This window comes from Amblyomma americanum, chromosome 4 (genome assembly GCF_052857255.1).
Source record: "Amblyomma americanum isolate KBUSLIRL-KWMA chromosome 4, ASM5285725v1, whole genome shotgun sequence".
Classification (NCBI taxonomy): domain Eukaryota; kingdom Metazoa; phylum Arthropoda; class Arachnida; order Ixodida; family Ixodidae; genus Amblyomma; species Amblyomma americanum.
Window position 1 is genome coordinate 209,405,122 of NC_135500.1, and position 22,884 is coordinate 209,428,005.

A 22,884-nucleotide genomic window follows, 5' to 3' on the forward strand; every position below is an offset into this window, starting at 1 on the left:
AGTGTCCCCCCCCCCCCCTCCCCCCCCCCTATATGTTCACCCGCTTCGTGTCAAGACGTTCTTCCCCCACCTTCACACGCCTTACCGCCCTCCCTCCACAGCCGAGACACCCGTTGCGGGAAGCTAGGGAAAAAAAAGAGAGGAAAGTGAAAGGAAATTTCCCCGCTGTTTCCGGACATCCCTCTTTCTTTTTCCCTGCCCAATCGTGCGTGGTCTTATAAATAAAGGTGTAATGGTTTTTCTCCCTTCACTGCAACGGCGGAGCAGAGAGTCCTTCTTCGCTCAGCCGGTATAAATGAGAACGGAGGCCACAGCGAAGGCAGAGGCCGCGAAAGGCCACAGAAGAAGAGGAGTGTTGGCGCTGGGTGCGATGTGCCCGGAATTGAGTTTCCTGTCCTCACAATGAAAGGCCAGTGTCAAATCAGTTTCACCCCTCTTCCTTCCCTCTTCATTCTTTTCCCCTTCTTTTCTTCTTCATTTAAAGGACTAGGAGACGCCAGGCCGCCCGCTAGCTCCGTTTATTCCCGGCACGAACACTCGTTTAAAGATTTCTGAATGCGCTTTCTCCCCACGTTTGTCGCCGCCTTCCGCCGCCGTCTATACTGCTCGCTTCGGTCGCTCCCGTTTCGGTGGATGTATATACTTTGTTTTCTTGGTCAAGTGTGATCAAGGAATCCGAGGCGTTCAGCAGGCTGTGATGCCTCACACTGCGTTACAGCTTCAATGCACGCTTGCTTATCCCCCCCCCCCCCCCCCCCCTTTGGAAGCAGACAGCTGTAGCTGTCCCTTCGCTTCGTGCGCGGAATGCGATAACGGTTGGCACCTCTTTGTGGTGCGTTTGATATCGCGCAGTCGTAGTCGAACGGGTCTATTGAGTAAAAGAACGCGAGTGAATGAATGAAAACACACATGGTTTCATTCCTTTAAAAGGTGGCATCGTCCTGTCTCGTGTGAAAGAGTCGTTATCGGCCGGAAAATGTGTGTGTGTGCCATTTCTCATTTCTTTTTTGCGGTTCAACACCCGAGAGCAGATTTCTCAGGAAAATCAGCGGCGCCTTCCTATTCGTTGGGAGGTGGTAACCGAAGTGCGTGCACCGCAGGACGCTAGCCAAAGTCAAAGGTCATGTGAGAACATCCGAAAAACTCTTTATCTGCAGCTTTCGCCGTCTGAGTTTCTACCTGGAAATGTTCGCCCTTTTCCTGACGTTCTTAATTACTCCATCACGTGCGCAAAGAACACACCACAACGACATGCACTCGGTAGGCATATGCACTCGGTTTTTACACAAAGACGCTATATCTTATTCAAGGACTAAACTCGCCTTTACAGCAGAAATGAAAGTAACCATGTACGCAAGTAGAAGGCGGTTGTTTTGAGAGCATTGTTTGTTTCTGCACTTCTCTTGCCTAAGCAGCCTACAACTGCGAAGTGCAGCGCTTAGTTTTCGGGCATTGCAGTTGCATATACAGTAAACACGTACGTGTATTTCCTTACTGCTAATAAAACTTTTAAGATCTGTCTTTGTTTTAAAACGGGTCATACATCTTGATCAATGCCGCCGCGTATGCAGTGCCTGCTGTTCGCTTTTAGGTGGCTTGGATTCACGTACACCTGACATATCAATACAGAGAATTGCACGCCCCATATAAAAAAAAAACAACCCGACAAAAAAAAGGAAAATAAGAAACGAAATAGCTTGTTATAAATTTATAAGCGGCACGGTCTTGCAATCATTCTTTTATATTTCTTAGTGATGCTTCCACGCATGCAAACGTACCACGTTTCATACTCGACTTGGACATTTAATATCAGTCAATGCCGTTACCTGACTGAGAGCTGGAAAGCTGTTTCACTCCTTGCTGAGCGATCCAGTTGTCAATCAACGTTTCTATATTGCTGCCCACCGCGGTACGGCGTTGATAATTAGGCGGGCGGCATAATAACTTTTTTGCTTTATTTTGAAGGCCTTCGTTGTACACGTGCTGTCTGTGACTCACGGGCTCTCTGTGAGCGAAAACTGCTGCACGCCAGCGATGCCACCTGCAGCCTGTCCTGCATATCGTGCGTATTATTTCTGGCTGACTTTGCTAGCTCATACTGCCAGCCTCATTCCTCACAGGGGCTTGTTGGAAAACATGCCATGTTAACGCGAACTTAACCATGTCTTAAATATTTAATTTTAATTATTCTTTTTTATTTTTTCCCGCATCAGGAAACCAAAAATATTGGCAGTGGCTTAACTTGACTAACCCTGGAATTCAGCGAAAATAAAGGAAGCTTGCTCAGCGTCTGAGGCTCGTCCATGGCAGCTCCGCTACACGCTCGCGACAGCCGTTCTATGTTTTATACCCACACGATCATGTGGCTATAACGTGCATCACATTGTCTTACAACACCCCCGTCAGATATCACGTGGCTTCACATCACCCCATCGGATCTTCTTAAGGTCTAACGTCAACCCAAAGGTCACCCAATGTCAAAGGTCCGAGGCAAAGGCTCAGAGGTCAACTAGAGGTCATGGGCCAAGGGTTCGACACCATAACTGTACCACATTTAGTCATACACGGCTAATGTGGTTTGGCTGAAAGTCGTTCAAGGTCATTCTCCGGCCTACACGACAGCTGGTTTACCTAGTGTAGTGAAGCTTTTCGCTCCTAAATAGCGTATTAAAGCAGCGGTAAGCACCCCTGCTTTTGTCACCAACCGTCTCCCTCCACGTCCCCACAAGCAGGCGCACCGTTCTCTTTTTCTTTTTTCCAGGGCAGGTTGGCGGGGTGATGCCGGTCATGGAAGTAGGGGCGAAGGTCTTTCGAATAGTTGTGTGCTGAGTTTGGGGTTTTTCTATTTTTTTTTTGGATACACCGTCCCCAACAAGCGGGTTGAGTTTATCGCCGTGTGTTGGATTGCATAAATTTGTGCCTGCATGACAACACTGCTAGTGAGTCGGCCGAAGGCTGTCTTTGACCCTTAAAGAGTCGCCGGGTTAGGATCGATCACCACACATGTGTAGACCAGCCCACGTTTTTCAGCTCATCTCGCCCCGTTGCGACAAACTAACAGATTCCACATAATACATAGGTATGGCGACATACCAGGCAGACGCGAATATCAGTAAAGGCTTTATTACTGCCTTCGTCAGCAAAAAAAAAAAAAAGCATGTTTTCATCGTAAGATCCGAACAGTATAAGATCAATGCACGTCACACAGTGTTTGCACGTTCTAAGCGCGAATGTGAATGCCTCGGTTAGATGCTCGGTCATATGCGGCTGATGATACGCAAGCATTGGTTTGACCTTCGCAGAGACGAGGGGAAGGGTAAATGGCTAACAAAACTGCATACACCTAGCGTGGCTTTTTTTTTTTTTTTTTGCTGTCTGCGACAAGAATTGGTTCCTTGCGAAACCAACACGGCTACTACAATGAATTTGCAATTCCGATGCCGTCGATAATGACATTGCATACATAAAGAGCCGAAGCCAATGCCCTTCATGATTATCGATACTACCCCAGAGCTCGGTTATTCGTGCCAGCGATTTGTGAACCAAGCAGGCATCGGATGAGCAGGAACAGACCCCGCTCAGTCTGTTCCACTCTTCAGGCCTGAAGCTTAAGCAATCTCGGCAGACTGAATCACACCACCAAGCAGCCCACACGCGGAAGTTATGGGACAGGTTCCAAATCGTGACATATTTTTTCTCTCGCTCTCTCTGCGCCGCTCTCTCCAATGTCGCCTGTCTGCCAGCGTGAGAGCCTTGCGGGACGCGTCCCAGCCCAAAAGGCCGCTCCCCCTCACTGCCACACCGTAGCTCACCCCGCCGCCACTTGAGAATAGCCTCGCGCCACGTGACAGGCGACGTCATTGCGACGACGACGAGATACACCTCTCCGACCGTCGGGCCCTGTTCTAAACAAAACGCCCCGTGCTGCTTGCAGCTCCCGGCTTTCGTTCTCTTGCGCCCCGTGAGCGCCACTCTTCTCTGCTTCTTTTTTCGGTACGTCGGAGAACGGCGACGTCGTGGGGTGCCGGGAAAGACCTGCCCGACGTTGCACAGATTATCAAAGGAAAACGCGGCGGGAGAGAGGGAGGAGCTGGGCTATGACGAAAAATATGAAGCAGACAGCAGGAGAAAACGCGAGCGCACGCGAAGAAACCCGCGGAGAGGAGGTGCACACCTCCTCTCTTTTTCTCTTCCCAGCCGTCCCGACCGAAGCCGTGCTTCAGCGCCGCTCTCAATCCGATCGGGCGGCGGCGGCTGCGTCGTCGACGTATACGCTCTCCCCACATTCACCCTCTCCGCCAAGCCGCGCACGCGGACGGAGCCAACTTCAGAATCGCTTTTTTCCTCGCGTGGGTTAGTGCGGCGCGGCCGCTGCGGTGTTGTAGGTGTTGGTAGCGGCGGTGCCTTGTTGCGCCAAGACTGACTCTCTTCGTCATCACCGAAGCCACCGGACCACCGAAGGACATCTTCCGTGCCGAGAAACCGCAATCCTAGCTGACGCATCCCCGCTTTTCCAACTTCTCCAGTGACCGCGGCGACGTTAGCGGAGGCAACAGGTGAAACCGGGCGCCGACGCAGCGGCGACGAGAGGAGCCCACGAAAGCGCTACAATAGCGCCGACTCCTGGAGACATCTGTGCACCGAGAAGCTTGCAAAGCGAGCGAGTTTGTGGAGCGCTGCCTGCCGAGTTCGGCGCCCTCGTGTGACGAGGAAAAAAGCAGGAAAAACAAACACCGGTTGCTGCACCCCCACGAAGTGCTATCAGCGAGCGTTTAATCGCTCTTTATTCTCCTTTTTTTCCTGCTTCTTGTCATCGATTTTTGATAGTGAAACTAATTCGCAAGCGCCTCGTGAGAGCCCGCGTGATCCCCGTCGTCGACGTAGCGCGGAGAGCCACGTGTTCGCGGCGCAGGAGGAAAAAGCCGGCCGGCGAAACTGACGGTCTTCGCCGGCGTCTGCGGCGATGCAACAACGGCGGCCGCGGACTGACCTGGATAGGGGAGACGTTCCAGTAACAACAGCCTCTGGCAGCCGATCATGTGAGTGGTGTCGGCGGTCTTCATTTTCTACACTCTTTGCCGTGTGACGAGAGTCACGTACTACAGCACGCGCCTAAGCTTCGCTCTTCAATGGGCTGTCACTACGCGCTCTCTGTAGTTGCGCGTCACTTGAGGATTACTTTCGCCTTCCTTTTTTATATTTTATTCGGGAACAGAATGGGAGCAACAAATGGCTTCAAGTTCTACCAAACTGACACTGCGGTGTGGCGACGATATTGACAGTTCCGTCGCCTTCGTTTAGAATTGACATCGTAGACAAAATGCTGATGGCCCCTTCTGTGTTTAGCTCACCCAGGAGGAAAATGAACCGCCCGTACAACTTCGAGGAAGGCGTTAACGATGGTTTTCCCTTTCTTCTTGCATTTTTTAGCGTAGGCTACGTCAAACGTTTCTCGCTGGGAGAGCAATCAATCCTCGCGCGGCGTTCTGCGCTTTCGAAAGCAGCTGTGTGACTTGTTTGTCGGCTGGGCATTCCGGCATCCGCCATTTACAGTCGTAAATTGGCAGTATATGCAACTACTCGGAGAAGCTTCATCCGCTGTGACCAGTTCTTACCGTCTGATATTTGCCTTAACGTGCACGATAGCTGTAATAATACCAGCAGCACTAGCCCGTTGCGTATTCTTGAAAGAAGGCAAGTTCGTATGCGTCTCGGGATCCTTCGTCCTACGCCGCGCAGAAATCAGTCTGAAATGATCGGTCAGTCGAATGTCAGTTAACCTTGTTTTAGCGTTACGCGACACAGTTCAAGAATGTTCGCATGCCCACAAACAGTATGTGGATGCATTTCAAGGATCGCACTTTTCTGCCGCAGCCAAGATCACACTTAAACCCGAACGGTCTGAATAATTCGTCCTCTTGCTACTACCAGATAAATCATCTTTTCCGTTCATTTTTCTGTCCCCTCTGTTTCTTAGTTGATCCTTTAACTAACATTTCAAACTATAGTTTCGACCAAGTTTGCAATCTGCTGGGCGATAATTCTTGTCCTTGCAAATTTCCGATACAGCGATACCAACGCGATTGCGCAGCCATGCATGCGCTACGAATGCAAACGCATCCCGCAAGCAGGTGCTCCTGAAGTTGAGTGGGCGTTAAGTCAGCGCCTAACTACTCAAAATTGCAGGCGTGTCGGAGTAATTTCGCGCCCACCGTCCACAACACTTGCTCTGCTGTAATGACTCGATATTCTGAGAATATTCAGAGACTCATTAGTGTGCCTCCTAAGAACATTTCTTATACTGTCGTCACCGGCTGTCTTTTTACCGCTCCCCAGTGATGTCGACACTATCTCAGCAGCATCGTGGTATATAGAAGGCGACGCGTGCAGATAGAATCATGCCCGTCGAGCATCTGGCGCTTGTTTGCATTCCTTCCAGGAAACAACATGACAGCAAAATTTCCGTCTAATTCAAGGCTGACTGACGTAGATTCTCTGAAACGCGGCACCGAAATCAGGGAGCGAAATCTGCGCGTTATAGCATTCAAAGACAGCAATTTAAGAATTAGAGAAGACACTTGCGATCTGTCTCGATTCCTGACAAGAGCCTTCTTTTGAATGGTCACTGCCCTTTTGCAAGCAGAAAAAGTTCGCTCCAGTATGCATATGGACATCCTTCCAGCAAAACGAAACGATCTCAGAAGAATGTTCGATGCTTTCCGGGTGGTATACGAGTCACGTGATGTCGCGACGCGCCATCAGCAGAGCGAGCCTATTGTTACAGGCAGCTGTCCGCGACCGCACGACGCTCTGGCGATCGGCAACGTCACCTGGGAAGTGTATGCGTCCTAGGAATGCCTTACGCCGCTAGGAAGCGCTTAATTTTCTGCGTGCAGCGGTTTGCATACTGTCACATTGCTTCGTGCTCCACTTTTTAAGCCTAAAAGATTTTCCTAGTGTAAGAGACGATGCGAGTTAGGCGGGCGGATGAGTATTGGAAGTTAGCGAGTGTATAAAGTAACAGCAGATAGTGCAGTACGGGGTTAATTGAATTTTTCCTGCAGTGGATGCGGCTGAGTGGGCGAATTTTTTCTCCTCCACTCATTATTGCGATGTTCATTGTCAGGGGCACAATTATTTTCCGTCACTCAGGACGCTGGTATCGGCGCAAAAAATAAAGTTTGGTGCCCTGCATGGCACTGAGTAAACGCCTGTGGACTCTATTAACTAAAAGTTATTCTGCAGAGCTTACGCTCGCAAGTCGGGGTTATATTTCCCGAACAAACGACCGTCAGTGTGACACGAAAGCTGGGGCCGTCAGTGCAATGGCTTTCCCGCTGGCGGTTTGTGTACGCATCCGGCTCACATAAAGGAGGTACTCGGAAAGATTGCCTGCGTAACAAAACTGTCAGAGATAAAGTGACCGTGCCTCTCGCGATAAGCGACAGTCTCCCGAGTGGCCAAGTGCGAAAAGCGCGATAGGGGCGTGTAGCTGTGCTCTCTCTGAGAGGGAATCGACCCCATTCTTAGCCGATAGGACATCTGGGCGTAGCAGTGTCGGATGTTCGTCAAGCGGGCAGAAATTGCTTAACGCAATGCATTGGCTTGGTCGTCTTTAGTCAAGTGAAGTTTACGTCATGGATCGAGTAAAATAATGTTAGAAAGACGTTTCGGAGCTGTTACGGGCACCTTGCTCATGCCGAACCGGATGCAAAGATGTCGTTCCTTCACATATTCACAATTTAAGAAGTTATCGGCCGTAAATTTTGTTCTCGTTTGCCTTGTTAATGACACCGCCGTCTTGAGAACTAGGGTTGGGAGGAGAAGGCGATATGATAGGATCCTTTCTTCCCCTACATGACAAGAACATCGTTCCACTTATGCGGTGAGCGTTACTAACTGCTCACAGGCGTGTCCTGAAAGTGCGCTTTGTGATTGAACACGGATAACAATGGACGACAATTTTTCGCAACCAAAAATTTGACAGAACCACGGCTGCACCTGGGATCTCAAATCATGCAGACCACATCAAACACGTTGAACCGAAACGCGGGAAACGTAAACCCGATATACACCGACGCTCATTGCGGCGAATATTAAAGCCTATTTAAAACCGACCCTCTTGTGGTGATGCTTTCATTGTGAAGAAGGCATCCTGCCTGAAGCCGAAACATCAAAGATATTTATCACTGGTCGGCGCCTCTGTTTTTGTTTCAAATGTGCCCCCACGGCCAGACAGGAATCCGTTACACTCCCAACTTCACGACAGTGCAGCGTTTGTGCTGATTAACCTTTTCCACAAACCTTTTTCCCATGCAGTATACTTTATGTTGATGGGCAGTCGGCGCTCGCAGAAAAAGTCAGTTCGAGCTAGAAGTGCACGCTTGAAGTGTCAACGAACGTCTTTGTAAGGGCCTCGCCAGTGTAGATCATAAAGTGAGAATAAACAGGCTGTAAACTACGCCGGCGAAATTATCTCTGTCTATCGCATCACTCCAAGTTCGCGCTAGTAAGGGGCCTCAGAGCGCTCGCGCACTAGGCCAACGGCTACAAGGACAGTGGGCAAGCAGCCCTTATAATATGGAACCTCGACGTTCTTGTCTGCAAACTGCCTGCCTTGATGGCGAAGTGAAGGGCACAGAGCCTCGTGTTTGATGGCAGTGGCGGTGGCGTTTGCTCAGCCAGCGGTGTGCAAACTCTATCATACGTATGCCATTACCTGCGTCGTCGCTACCTTGCTTTCACCTGTATCAGCGACTCCTTTACCGCCTTTTCTTCGTTTTATATCCGCCTCGTTCTTCGCGGAAGCTTTCGGTCGCGTTGCAAGGTTCTTTGTACACTGCGGACATTACTTTGCGACGTCTGGCACATATACTCTGACGTTGGAGGCATTCCAAATTTCGCCATTGTTATTCATCTGGCCCAGTCTGCACCAAAATGTCACGGAGATGTATTAAAAGTGAGCTCAGATTCTAATAAAAATTCAATGTGACAGGACAACCTTTTGCGTGTTTAGCAGAATTCTACAAACAAACTCATCGGCTTCGAGCGCAGGCGTAGTGTTCGTCTGTTGTGCGTCGAGTGTCCAGCTGCTGGGAATGTCCGCTGTTCTGCATGTCCTTCGTTCAAACGCCGCAGAGGCCATTGTGTGTGAGATAGGGTTTTACAGATGTCTCGACAAGAGGCCGCCACATGGGCAGCTCGCACGAGCCACACGTGCGTAAGTTCACAAAAAGGCCTTGAGAATGCAATGGCAGAAAAAGCGAGCGCTCATTGGCTAGTGCTACGGTGATGTGGGCTGCCGGGTAACTCGTGGTAGAGTCGAACCTCGTTATAACGAAACGGTCTATAACGCAGTAATGGATATAACGAAGTTTTGACGATTCCCCTTGGAAGCTCGGTCAACGCGAAGCTGCGGTTATAGCGAAGGAATTGTCGGACCCCTTAAACTTCGTTATAACGAGGTTCAACTGTATACCTTTATACCAGCTATCCCGACTGTCTGTTCTAGGTAAGGGAAATGGCGTATCTGTGAATTTCCGTCACTATTGTATGAAAGAGTTCACTGTCCGATAGGCGACGGCTGGGCAGCCAGCGACGCAGATATCAGCAAAAAGCTAAACAGGTTGCCATAATATTTTCCGCGTCCGAAAATGATAGCACCGTTCTAAAAAGCCAATGCACTGACGCACAGCACGCACACAGAGCACGCGCGATTGCACACAGACATTCTGACGCGTTTCCGTGACGCGTTCTGTGCATATTTGTGCGTACATAATCCGTTGCCTTGTCGAAGTGCTTCCAAAAAACCCTGGGCGATACCATCCCTGTTGTGGTCGTCATTAAGTGTCCAGTTGATTTGGACGTGGTCTGAGTGCCCACTGAGAGCCAACAGTGGATGATCGTTGCACTTTCGGGAAGCACAACGCAAGAAATGGTACAAAAGAAAAGGCAACACAGTCTAACCTCTGACCTTGCTTCTACTGGCCTGTGCTCTTCTGGCCTTGTGCGCTTCTGTCTTCGCGTTGACCTCACAGAAGAGGCACCGTGAGGTACTTGTGTAAACGCGAAAGCGTTTGGAAAAGCAATTCCCTTCCGAGTACCGTCACTGAACCGGAAGCAAGCGAATGGAGGCGCCCTTGGAAAAACAAACATGCGTCGTCTACTACCCATTATGGTAGAGCGCGCCATTGTCCGTTTGTATAAAGTGGTGCACTAGCAGCCGAACTGATCACGTAAAGGACGGCGTCACCCTAGATAGGATCGCGTGAGCAAGAACGGGAAAAGGAAGTGAGCCGCTTCCCGTCGGGCGTGGCATGGCGGTGAGTTTCCGATCGCTGAGTCTCGGCTTCCACAATGGCGAAGTGGTCTTGCGTAGTCGATGTCATCGCCTGGAGGTCTTACTCTCTCCATTCTGTTGTGTGGTATGTAAGGTGACCAAATAGTTCTTCCTGGGAGCTGTGAGGATGAACTGTATATATAGTCGTGAAAAAGCAATATCTTAAAATGACGCGGTGACGACGAAGTACGACCGGCGGCTCCGTACATCCCTTACAAAAATGGTCTATATACTTCTTATAGACTTTATTGTCTTCCTATAGATATTTCTTTTTGTTTGTTCACAGTCTATAGACTGTCTGTATACAAAAGTCTACTAAAACTGTATGGCCATAAATCTGTAGATATGTCGGTAGACTGTCTATAATATTAGTATTTGGTATGGATTGTTCTCTAGGGTTTGTATATAGAGAGTCCATAAATTTTAGAGAGAAGTCTGTGGACTGACTATAGACTGTCTAACGAAATTTTTGTTAGCTGTGCAATCACGCGAGCATAAATTAACAACCTAGCCGCCGCGGTGGCTGAGTGGTTATGGCGCTCGGCTGCCGGCCCGAAAGACGCGGGTTCGATCCCGGCCGCGGCGGTCGAATTTCGGTGGAGGCGAAATTCTAGAGGCCCGTGTACTGTGCGATGTCAGTGCACGTTAAAGAACCCCAGGTGGTCGAAATTTCCGGAGCCCTTCACTACGGCGTCTCTCATAGCCTGAGTTGCTTTGGGACGTTAAACCCCTATAAACCTGAACCTAAACCATAAATTAACAACCAGATAAGCAAAGGCGTGATAGTGGTGCCAACTTCTAATTTCGAATGGAATAATCCTTAGGTGTTGGGCCTCTGAAAGCACATTTGTGAAACTAGGCAACAGAGGCGAAACAAAATTTAAAAAAAATGCGATAGGAGAATGTTCTTAGTAATAGCGTAAAAAGTTATATAATAAGGCGCGTGCTAGACACACCTCGCGGAGTCGTCGAGCGCCGATTATACTGCTTCAGCCGCGGTTGTGTACACTTTCGCGCCATTGTTTATCTGGTTATAGGTTAGTGTTCTCGATAGCCGCATGTTACCGTCGTTACTTTTCGGTCCTTCCGTTATCTCATATTAGCTTGTTTAAGACAGTACAGGATAGCCAAAGATGTCTATGCCTTGCAGTTTTCATTCCTAGCTTTATTCAAACACGAAACTAACCTGTGTTTTCGGGCTTTCATTTATGCGCGTTTTGATCTAACTGTCCATCGTTATCTATTTCCCGCCACGGTGACTCAGTGGCTTCGGCATTCTCCTGCTCATCCTAAGGTCGCGGGAAAAAATTATTACCGGCGTTAGTGTCCTTGTAAAAGAGGGCGCTGAAGCGATTGTTATTCCGCACCAGTGTCTGGTCGCTTGCTTTCACATCGAAGGCATGCAGCATCAGCGCACGTCAGCGGGAATACTGTGTAACAGGTGCATGCCGTAGCGAAACATGACACAACTCTGTGCGGCGTCTTTGGTCCACGGAAATGCATTGTCCTTGTAAGCTGCATTCTTTGGATCTCGCGTTTCTGGTATACATGTAACGTAGCTTATTGTTCATGTAGCCCATTGTTCCCTCTTATTCGCGACGGGGGCATAATGCCAGTAACGCTGGGTTAAGTGTAGGCTATAATGGTCCCCGTTTCCTTCTGGCCTGCAGAAGCGCTGCTACTAAGTTTTATCTCCATACTATCGCCTAGTTCCAGCCAGAATGAGGGAAATCTCCCCCCCCCCCCCGCCCCCCTTGATATCGCGAAGTTTCAAAGTTGCGCATTGTAACAGAACAGTACTGTCGGGCAAGCCATGTTGCGATAGGTGAGTAGTATACAATGAGATGGTCACTGTACGTCGAGAACCGAAGCCGTTAATAGGAAGCATGCTATATACACTACACAGTGATGTCTCTGGTGTTCTCGCAGTTGTAGAAGTGTGCGAGTGTCCTGAATTAATGTTGTGATAAACAGTGACAGCATGACGAATGCCGTGCTGGCTAACTTAGTGTAGGTAAACTGACGACGAAGGATTTAACGACCCGACGAACCGCAACAAGTGATGAGAGTAGACGCAACGACGAGATACAGTGTCGGTCAAAAGTTCCTAGGCCATAGGGTCTGTTTTTGGGCAGTATGCTCAGGGAGTTCAAAAGGCAAGTAGAGGGTAAAAGAAGCATCGTTCGAACTCCTTAGAACCTTGATAGCTTTATCGGCATCTGAAGTTCCAGGATATACCTAACAACAGCAGGCCCTTTGGTCTAGAAACTTTTGACCAACTCTGTACCTCACTGTTCTGCCTTTACACTGCGTCTTCCTGCAGGCATGAAAACCTCGCCTCGTGATTAACTTCGAGTACCCACGTGCACGTGATTTATAAAAGCCCCTTCGGTGTTGATTAGATGTTTTCTTGTTCGTACGATATTGTTGTGCCCTTTGCTCGTCCTGCATTGTTGGGGAGAATTTTTGGGTGAACGATGTCTTACCTACTGGCTTACAGACGTCCACTCCTGAGTGTTTTAATCTCGCAGAGCTGGTAGCTACATAACTTCCGTTTTTCTACATAATGTCGGAGAAAACACGTGACCGCTGCGTGTGTGTAAGACAGTGTAGGTTTCCTGTGTGTCCATAAAAGTTGGGGCTTGTATATGGTATGCCGCCCCGTTCTTTTTCCTATACCGCTACACTGCTGTGGAGGAGGGATCTATGTGTTTGGTTGGTACGAAAACAGGCTTTTTTGCGCGCAAACAAGTTAAGCCGTTTGTGTGTTTGTGAAACAAATATTAGTGCTTCTTAAATTTTCCCTCCTTACACCGTGTTCAGATTTACATCTTGCTGTGAGCTGGTCAGTGTCAGTGGGCGTCTAGCGACCCTTTCCCGTATCAGTGCACCACTGGCTGAAATCATTCAGAGCGTACAACGCAGTTTAAGACGAAGGGAAAGTGTGCCTCCTGTGTTTTACTGTCGGGTTGCGTCGGATGTGCAAAGGTCTTATCCTAGAAACATCTCCGCGACATACGTGATTCGGGGCTTAGTGCGCACCGGGATGCAGTTTCTTGTCGCACGATTCTCCGTTACAGCCGAAGTCTTCTCAAGGCCCATCTCGTAAAGTCCGACGCCACGTGTGCCTGGGAGGGGGTAGAATAAGGGGAGGAGGGAGGGTGTGGCAGCGGATCTTGGAGAGCAGTACTCAATACGCTGCCTTTCTCGTCTTATCTCGGGCTGAAAGATACGGCCTGCAAGCACAATTGAATTCTCCTCGATAGGCGCCACTTTCTCGAGACGCTGAGTGTTCTGCAACACGCGGTAATGATTGCAGGTCAAGAAGTCAGCGTGTTCGCCTATCGGCCTCGCATATTTTGTGAGATACTGGGCTCCTTTCTACGGCTGGAGGTCTCTTTCTTGGAGCTGTTTTTCGTAATGTCTTAGAAATGCTAGCGATGCTAGGAGGCAGAGTATTATAGCAGCAGCGTTCATAAATGATAAATTCTCTTAAAAGTAAACATAATCTCTTAATAAATGAAAAGGTGCAGTACTGTATTTTTTTTCTGACATTTACGCAACCATTATTTTTTGAATGATGCAGGTAGCTCTGGTGGGTTGAAATCGAAGAAAAAATACAAATTTGTAAACATCTTGAACGCGGCAGTTCTGACCCTGGCGAACTTTCTTGTTTACTGTACGTAGCAGATTTTTGGAAACTTCTTGGAATAAATTACGTCCGATTTTCGTGCTCATTCACCAAGCACTGCTGTGAAGTTGTATTTTGATGCTTAATGGGATGGGTAAATGTTTATTTCACTAAAGATGACCCATTGCCCTGAGAGACAAAGTGAATGTGATCCACTGTAGAACAAAATGAAGGAAAAATAGATTTAAATAGATGCAAAATCAAAATGATTTCTATCAGGAGGAAAGGGCCTAGCGCATCTTGCACACTGTGAGAAGATACGTCACTGTCCGAAGGTGCCTGCTGAACACCTCTCTGCTAGTGCAGATATGTTTCGTTGGTCGGGGGCAGCGCTTTTCACGAGTCGTGTGACTGTCGTGAGGAGCAGTTTCTCGAACGCTCGAGGGGGGAAGGGGGGGGGGGGGGGGGGGCTTTTGTGTTGACTTCTGTCCGCCTTGTCTTTTCAGTCACACCGAAAGAAACAAGTTCCTTCTACTGATGTGGTTAAAATTTAACAAAAACTGCATGTCTGCATAGTCATGTTTGGATATTGTTCACCTGCTGCGCGCATAGAATGACGAACGCTTCTTTGAGTTCACTTTGGGCTTGTCTTAAGTTCGCATTGCGTATTAAAGGAGCGCCACCCAAAATCTTCCTACCCAGGTGTTGCCGGACTACAGCTGGTTCAAAAGACGTCGCTTTCCTTGGAATAAGTATCTTGGCATTGTGGCCACTCTCGCGGACAAAGTGAGCTGATATGATCTCAACAGGACTTTGTCTCCTCCTAACGATAACCCGCTAGCGATAGCAGCCTGGCAGTGTCAGGCAGCCACTTGCTGAACCGATTGTAGCCCGTTCAGCAGTGCCCTTGAGATATATTGTTGAGAATCCGCAACCCTTTTCTTTTATTTTAATGTTATGCGCCGGAGGTGCCTTAGTGCACAGCGTTAGACGTGCTAGCACTTTGTCCTGCTCTTACTATTCCTCTGGTGAGGAGACCCGGAGGGGTCGGTAGTTCCGTGCGATTCAGAGGGGAACGAACCGGACCTTTTGGCTCCACCTTTTTTGAGCTAACTGGAAGCGGCGCAGTGCGCTGATGTCGTCGGTCTAGTTTTCTTCTTTATTTCTTTTGTTTCCTGCCTTTCTTACTCTCTTCTTCCATGCTCCTTTCCCTTTTCTTCTTCTTTCCCCTCTTTCTGAGGCGTGCTCTCGATGTTTTGTGGAACAGTCTGGCTTGTTGGTATGCCTCCTGCGACACTGGTTTATGCACCTGAACATCGTTCTCTTTTCTATGGTTCTTACGGTCTGGCGAGGATGATGACTTCCAGACGGGCACAGGCTATTGCCTCCGCTCTTGATTTTTTTCGTAGACGAGGCAGTCCCTGACGTCCTCGCCGCTCTAATTCATTTTCTCTTCACTGCCATCAGTTACCTTAAGTAAGAGTAGCGCAGCGCAAAAAAAAAAAACGGACAGAAGAGGAGGACACAAAGTCGTTAGTCAGCGCCAGTCCTGTTGTTTGTGCCTTCTCCCTCTGTCCCTGTTGTTTGCGCTGCGCTACTCTTAAGATGAACCACTGACTTGCCCACACCAAGATTTTGACCACCATCAGTTACGTTGCTTCCCTAGCTATAATGCTATATATATATATATATATATATATATATATATATATATATATATATATATATATATATATATATATATATATATATATATATATATATATATATATATATATATATATATATATATATATCAAATCACGTTGTTTTGCGTTCACAAGCAGTTACGCCGATGCAGCCAAGTCGTTGTGAGAGCGGTTAGCAGTCGTGGACTTGCTGCTGCCTTAAAGGGATACACAGGACGAGTTTAATTTGGCCTGTATCCATTGTTTTCCGCCTTCTAATGACAAAGAGGCTTGTTTAGTTAAAATCGGGCGCTGTCTTAAGCTGGAAGGCACCAAGAAATGAAATACAGCTGTCAACTTCACCGGCTGTTTTTCAAGCAAGCTGTAATGCCTCTCATGAACCGCCGCGGTGGCTGAGTGGTTATGGCGCTCGGCTGCTCGCCCGAAAGATGCGGGTTCGATTCCTGCCGCGGCGGTCGAATTTCGATGGAGGCGAAATTCTAGAGGCCGGCCCCGTGTACTGTGCGATGTCAGGGCACGTTAAAGAACCCCGGGTGGTCGAAATTCGCGGAGGCCTTCACTACGACGTCTCTCATAGCCTGAGTCGCTTTGGGACGTTAAACCCCCATAAACCATACCAATGCCTCTCAAATCCTTTGGGGCCCTGATCACTGAGGCTATGCAACTCCGCCATTCACATTCTTTTTGGGATCACGGAGTCCTATTCTCTACTGACGTCAGGAGTCTGAATAAAGCGATGGGAAGCATTTTAAATCTAATTTTTCCCAGCAATAAATGCATCGTTGTCTGATGGACGAACATCAACTTATCCTGCAAGAGCCATAAAATGGATTTTCACTAATAACGATAATTGTTTCTTCAGCGTTCATTTCAGTAAGACGCTTTTGCCTACAACAATTGCTAAGTCGCCCGGCCCTCCGTTTTATGCTTACAGAGACCGTATATGTACTACAGCTGAATGAAAGTCCTAACAGCTGTCACCTAAATTTTCACGGATGCAAAAAAAAAAAAACGAGCACTTATTTTCCTGGTTTATCGTTAGCGTCCCACTGTCCAGAAAGGACATAGAAAGGAAGAGGACAGCGTTAATTGGACAGACATGGGAGAGGCATTTGCCCTGCAGTGGGTGCAGTCAGGCTGATGATGATGGCGATGTCCAGAAAGAGAGATAGACGGTACTGGAGACAAAGCTTCGTCTTCTCTCAGCCTCGTCAGAAAGACAAGCGTTGAAGCCGCACGCTTCAGCGACCGGAAACAAACGCGCGGCACTTACGTACGCGTGTCTGTGCAACCCCGCCGCCGAGTCACGCGGGACGGCCGCCTGAGTGGGGCGGTGGGGGGTCGATGAGGGGTGTGGCCCGGCAAGGGGACCCCGGGCCTGGCGACCGCGGCATTGATTATTCCTCTCCACGCTGACGACGACCTGCTTCGCCAGCGCCGTGTTGCGCATTCACACCGTGCCACGTGAGCGAGCCGCGGCGAGTTCGCCAGCGTAACGTATACGCGCGGGTTTCCCAGCGTCCAGTGACGGACCGCGCGTCTTCGATTCGCGTGACGTAATCGCGGCGCAACGTGTTCGTCGTGTTGATTGTTCTCGCGCGCTTTGCGGCTTCGTTCGTGAACGCGCATTCGTGATGGTTTGCCGTGTGACGCACCAAATGAGCGAGTGCCATCATAGGTCGTGAGGTCAATCGGCGTGTCCATTTCGTGGATCTGTGAATCATTCCTCTCTTGTTTTCTGTCTTTCGTTCTTCTTTGATCAATAGGCGCCGTCTGCCGCACGGCTTCTGACCTGACACGCTACATCCGCGGTGCTGCCCTTCTGTCATCATTAATGATGTTTGCACTGAGCATTGTCGGTTTTGCACAGATGGAATACTGGAAGACGAGCTTCATAGGTTTTTTTTTTTTTTTCGAGCGGGCAATCCCTTTTAGTGGCGATGACGCACAGTAAGAAGCTACTAACAGTTGGTCTCCATAGACGAGCCGCTATCAAGGGAAAAGATTTCGGGCCGCCGCCTTGTAATGAGGCTTAACGTAACTACGACCGTTTTCGCAGCGATATTTTGGTTCGATCGAGGCAAGTACACAAAGAGTTCCGCTTTTAACCCAACGTATTTCGAAGCATTTAGCATAACACACGCCTCGTTCTGCAAACCAGTTACTGCTATGTAAGCGGGCATTGTACAAGGGTACCTATATTCATCACAAGCCGCATGAAATCCAGTTCTATCGACGGATCGTGTTGGTTCCTCCTTATAGCTGCTGTAAAACTCTTTGGTGCAAGAAATTGGTCTGCGGGTGCCATGGAGGTGAAATGTCTCGAGAGATTGTTTTTAAAGCACTGCCGAGTACGTCTGTACGCGGGACATCGCCGGAAACGACAGCATATTTCGCTTGTAGTGTACCTCCGTTGAGGTAAGGCACGCTTACTCTGTGGTTTAAATGACGATACGCACCAGGAGACAGCGATAACAACGCATTGAAGCTGCCGGCGCATTGGAGATGTATTTGCATGCGCGCACTGCAGACGTCGCTAAATTATATGTCGATCTGCAGCTTGACAGTTGCGTCGTTTCACCTCTGTAGTTTCACTGTGAGGTCACCAGAAGTCCGCTTTCGAGCCGCTAGTGCCCTTCGGTCTTTCTTCTTGGCCGCTGCAGCTCTCGCCGTCGCCGGAAATACGACAGTGTGTTAAGCGCTGTGCACCTCCAATGTGTAGCACGATCTTTGTTCTGGGTCCGTAACTGTTGGCCTTTTTTATCTTCCACCCACATCACTGACTGTGGCGTTCGACCGACCCAATGGTGGCGGTATCGAACCACTGTCGTGGCGGCTGTATTGCGATGAAGGCGTAACGCAAAATACGCATGTGCGGTACCAAAGCACGTAAAGAACCCACTGTAGGTCCTTTAACTGCTGTAACTGCCTGCAACGTTGCTTTGGCGCGTAAGAATCAGTCAATGCTTTGTTTTTGTGCCTACATGTGTGTGGCGGGCGCAGTGCTGTTTTGCTTTGCACTCCATGGAGAAGACGGTGTCGTCTTCTCCAAGTTTATTGTGTTCGTCCTGTTAGCACATGCTATTCAACAGAGCACATGCATATGTCTGACACATATATCCAAAAGGGCAGCATTGGCAAACTTTTGTCTCCCGCGGGTCAGTAACCGTTTAAAGGGAAGGGGGAGAAAAGGGGTAAAGCACTGCTGCTTATGCTGCTTCTGAAAACTTGAAATATTTGCCGCCTTGGCCATAGCGAAACTTATTGAATTGTGAATACACCCGGTCACCACAAAAAACTTCTATAGAAGTGAGACATGATGAGGAACCGGCTAGAGTCGACCCGTTGACAGAGATGAAGGGATGCTGCGCGCACATAAAACAAGTTTAGATGTCTCTGACAGCGCGCTTCAGGGCCAAAGACTGAAATGTTTAGGGCTAGCGGGCTGCATGCGGCTGAATGAACCAAAGGCGTCCGAAGTTTGGGACTCCTGTCTTGGGGTACGCCGAGGGTCGGATGGCAGCAGCAGCCGCGGTCATTCAGAAGCAGCGAACGACCTCGGCAACAGCGCCACTTGCCGCGTCGCAATAAATCACGCCTCGCGTTGGGAGCACGGCCGAAGGCGAGCTCTGCCGAACAGCTTCCGTAACGGCAGACGCGCCGCGCGCAATCTGATACACCGCGAAGAGAGGCCCTCTCTCTGCCTTTCCCTTTCTTTCTCTGCCTGCGGCTGTTTTTAGGAAAGCCTCGGACGTTCGAGGACGATTGTCCTTTCCCGCGTTTCGTTTGCGCGATGCTGTCTTGCGACGCGTCGCGTGAGGTTCTGCACGCAACGCGGAAAGAAGAGGGAGCGGCGATGACGTGGCGCCTGCAGCCACGTCAGGTCGGACGAGCGAGCTGTTGTGTGTCCTACGGAAAGGACGCTGGGCGCTTACTATCTTTGTCACTACTACTATCAGTGCTCCCTAACGAACCGCGAAAGACCAGAGCACATGCGCATTGCATGCCTGACACGCATTGCACATGCGAATGTACTGTCAGGGACAAAAGTCTCCGGGACGAGTCAGCGGCGACCAATGGGCATACCTTTGTTACCTGCCGGTTGTTTGATACTACACTTGTGGATATTTAAGTTTGAATTGGCCTCCCTTAAGTGTGCTAGTGAAATTAGGAGATTGTCGGCAAACATTTCAGCAATACGCCTACACTGCTATTCCAGCGGTCTGGAGACTTGTGCCCCGATAGTCAATTGGTTTGTGGCGGCCGTGTTAGAATGCGCCGCCAGCACGCGAATTCTAGGCGCTCACGTGTACATGATAACTGCTGTCAAGATGGCACTTGCATGAGGTCGTACTCTAGGGCGTATTTAATGTTTGGACATGTTGGACTTGTACCGACCCCTTCGTTGCTTCCGATGCAAAAGATTACCTTGCCCCCTTCCTGCGAAAAAAAAAAAAAATCCTGGAAAGTGCGGTGTTACTGTGGCACGGTTTAGTTTGCGTTAAAAAGTTGATCTGCTTACGTCCACAATGAAAACAAGCAGTGTTGTAGCATTATTATTAGTAGTAGTTTACAGTAAATTAAAAATAAAACCGGAAGGAAAAGATGGTGCCTTAACCACCTGGGCTGCTGCCGGCGGAAATTAAAGGGACCGTGAGATGATAGGTAGAGGAAGTGCTGGTAGAAGCGATAGCGACAAATGACATTGAAGTGCTACACTGGGACTTGCAGAATTTTCAGCACTTTCGTAAGCTGTCATTAGACGCAGTTTACGAAGGAGCTGTGTTCGATCCCCAATGTCGCCGGGTGCCCACCAGTGATACAAAGGGTGCAAGCTTTCACCTAGCCTGGTGCTCGGCTTATCTGGGGTGAAATGCTTGGGAAATGGATTTCTGACGCCACCTTGCGACGCTGAAAATAAGCAAATTTAACGTGATGAAGATCGATTACTTTATGTAAGCAAAATTGAAGTCGTCTCTACTATAAAGTGTCTGGGGCGTTATTTTCTCCGAGTCTTTAAATTGGGATGCGTAGACTAATAGTGTTCGAAACAAAATGAACAAAGTAAATGGCATCATATGTCGCAGTAAGCTGAGTTGACGAAGTATCCTAAGCTCCTAATATACGACGCCTTTCTGTACTTCCACCTATCACATATTATTTTATTATTCGTGGTACTATAACCAATATCGTAAAAAAAAATAGTCGTCGCGCAAAAGCAGGCAATAAGACAACTAGCTAATGAATGGGGCATGGTACTCACACGTAGATAATCTTTTTATCAGTTTTGGTGTTATGAAGCCTATGCCATTGTACGCATTTCGGCTATTATGCATGCATGAAAAAGCTCTCGTACAAACGCTATTGTTCTTCAAATGCTTCACGTTATCATCTGTATTCTTTCTTTTTACGTACAGCAGCACGCTTCTTCGTCGTTGCCATTTTTTTCACTAATTAAAATAATCAATATCCTGTAAATTAACAGTACTCCTAATGTCCTCGAGGAGAAAAATTTTATGCTCGAAAACACTTCCAGGAAATCCCTAATTTCATTTGTTAATTTTCTTCAACAATCAAATCAACTGTGACATCATGATCATACGTACTGCTTGTTTAATTTGTTCTCACTGTTGAATCTTGTGTGTGTGCCTCGTTCTTGTGTTCTGTGGGAACTGTGGGCACAATTACGGGCATCCAAGCTGCGTACCGCAGCATATCTCGTTGTGTCTCCGCTCAAGAGCGTATGCTGCTAGAGAAATTAAGGATCTCTTTCAATTAAATTCAATTTAACGCCAATTGCACTAAGAAGTCCACGCAGAAGCCCCCGTTGGTGGCTCAGTGGTTATGGTGCTTGGCTACTAAACCGAAAGACGCGGGTTCGATTCCAGCCCCTGCGGTCGCGTTTCGGTGGAGGCAAAATTCTAGAGATTCGTGTATTGCGCGATGTCAGTGCACGTTAAAGAACCTCGGGCGGTCGAAATTTCCGGAGCCCTTCACCACGGCCTCCCTCATAGACTGAGTCACTTTGAGACGTTAAACCCCATAAACAAACAAGTCCATGCATGTATGACGATTGTCGTGTCTCTGCAATGACGCAAAGAGTTCAGTTACTAATGTGAAGTGTAACTGATCGCATGGTATGTAAGACAGACGGCTTGAAAGGCGTAAGTATGAAGCAGCCTCTTTTGTTTCATTGTATAGAATAGATCAATTTCGTTACGTAGGGCAGGATGCATGAAGGGCAAAGTGTTTAGCATATTCACTTTTCATTAATCCGTCAGCTTTACTGGGTGGGGTGTCGCTAATCCTCTGCTTGCTCGATAGAAGCAGCAATTTGTAACGAAGGTCGCCGCAAGTTTTCGGGTGCTAAAAACAGCCATATTTCTTCCCTCGGTTACTCCTCGAGCAAACATCCTGTCGTCGCATTCCCCCTATACGTCTCTGCGCGCTCCTCCTTGATTTCCTCGTTTGTTTGTTTCTTTTTATTTCCTTTGGCGTCCGCAATAAATGATTATGCAGCGAAAAGATCGTAAAACACAGAGCGCCGTACTCCTCCGCCTCTTGTCGCTACTTTTTGCTCGTTTTTATCGCCGTTCTTTTAGCGTTGTCGTTCCACGCCGCTCGCTATAGCAGCTTTTCGCAACTTGTCTCGCCGCTACCTTTTCTGTTTTTCTTTTTGCCTTCACAAAAGAAAACCGGTTTCTCTTGCGCGCGCTTTCACCCGTGTAGCGTTGCTGGCCAGGTACGTCATTAGCGAAGTCAGAGGGGGGTGCAGTTCTGTTTCCTGTAGCACGCCGGATCCCTGCGGACAAGATGCACGCGTGCATCGTGGTGCCGAGAAGCGTAGCGTATTCTGCGCACGTTTATTAAAGCACGCCTGTGCCGCGGTCAGGCCGGCCTGTGGTTGGCGTCCTCTGCGTGTACAGCCCGTGCACCAACCGACTGGCTTTTGTTCGATGGACTCCTTTCTTTTTCGTTATTTAGTCGCTGCAACGACGCCGAGTTTCGCGCACCCTGAGCGCCCTCTTTTAAGCTTTGTAAGTTGATCGTGTCTTCGGGAACGGCCCTCTGAAGGGGCCTGGGTTATTTAGAGAATATACTTACGGCCTACTCCGCACACCTCTCGGCTTCTTCAGGTCATTAGAATTTTGTTGTTGTTGTTCCCTTAGGTTTCGCTCGTACCTTGTCGTCTTTTTTTTTTTCTTGAAACTGTTCTGCTGTGCTTT

At 48.7% G+C, this 22,884-nt stretch overlaps 1 protein-coding gene across 1 annotated transcript in view; it reads left to right on the top strand.

Moving 5' to 3' along the window:
* The first annotated feature begins 4,329 nt into the window (after nucleotides 1-4,329).
* LOC144129225 (solute carrier organic anion transporter family member 4A1-like) overlaps nucleotides 4,330-22,884 on the top strand; it is an 82,986-nt gene continuing 64,431 nt past the window's right edge. The window contains exon 1 of the mRNA XM_077663219.1: nucleotides 4,330-5,039. The gene's annotated coding sequence lies outside the window, so the exon portion shown is untranslated. The remainder of the gene's footprint in view (nucleotides 5,040-22,884) is intronic.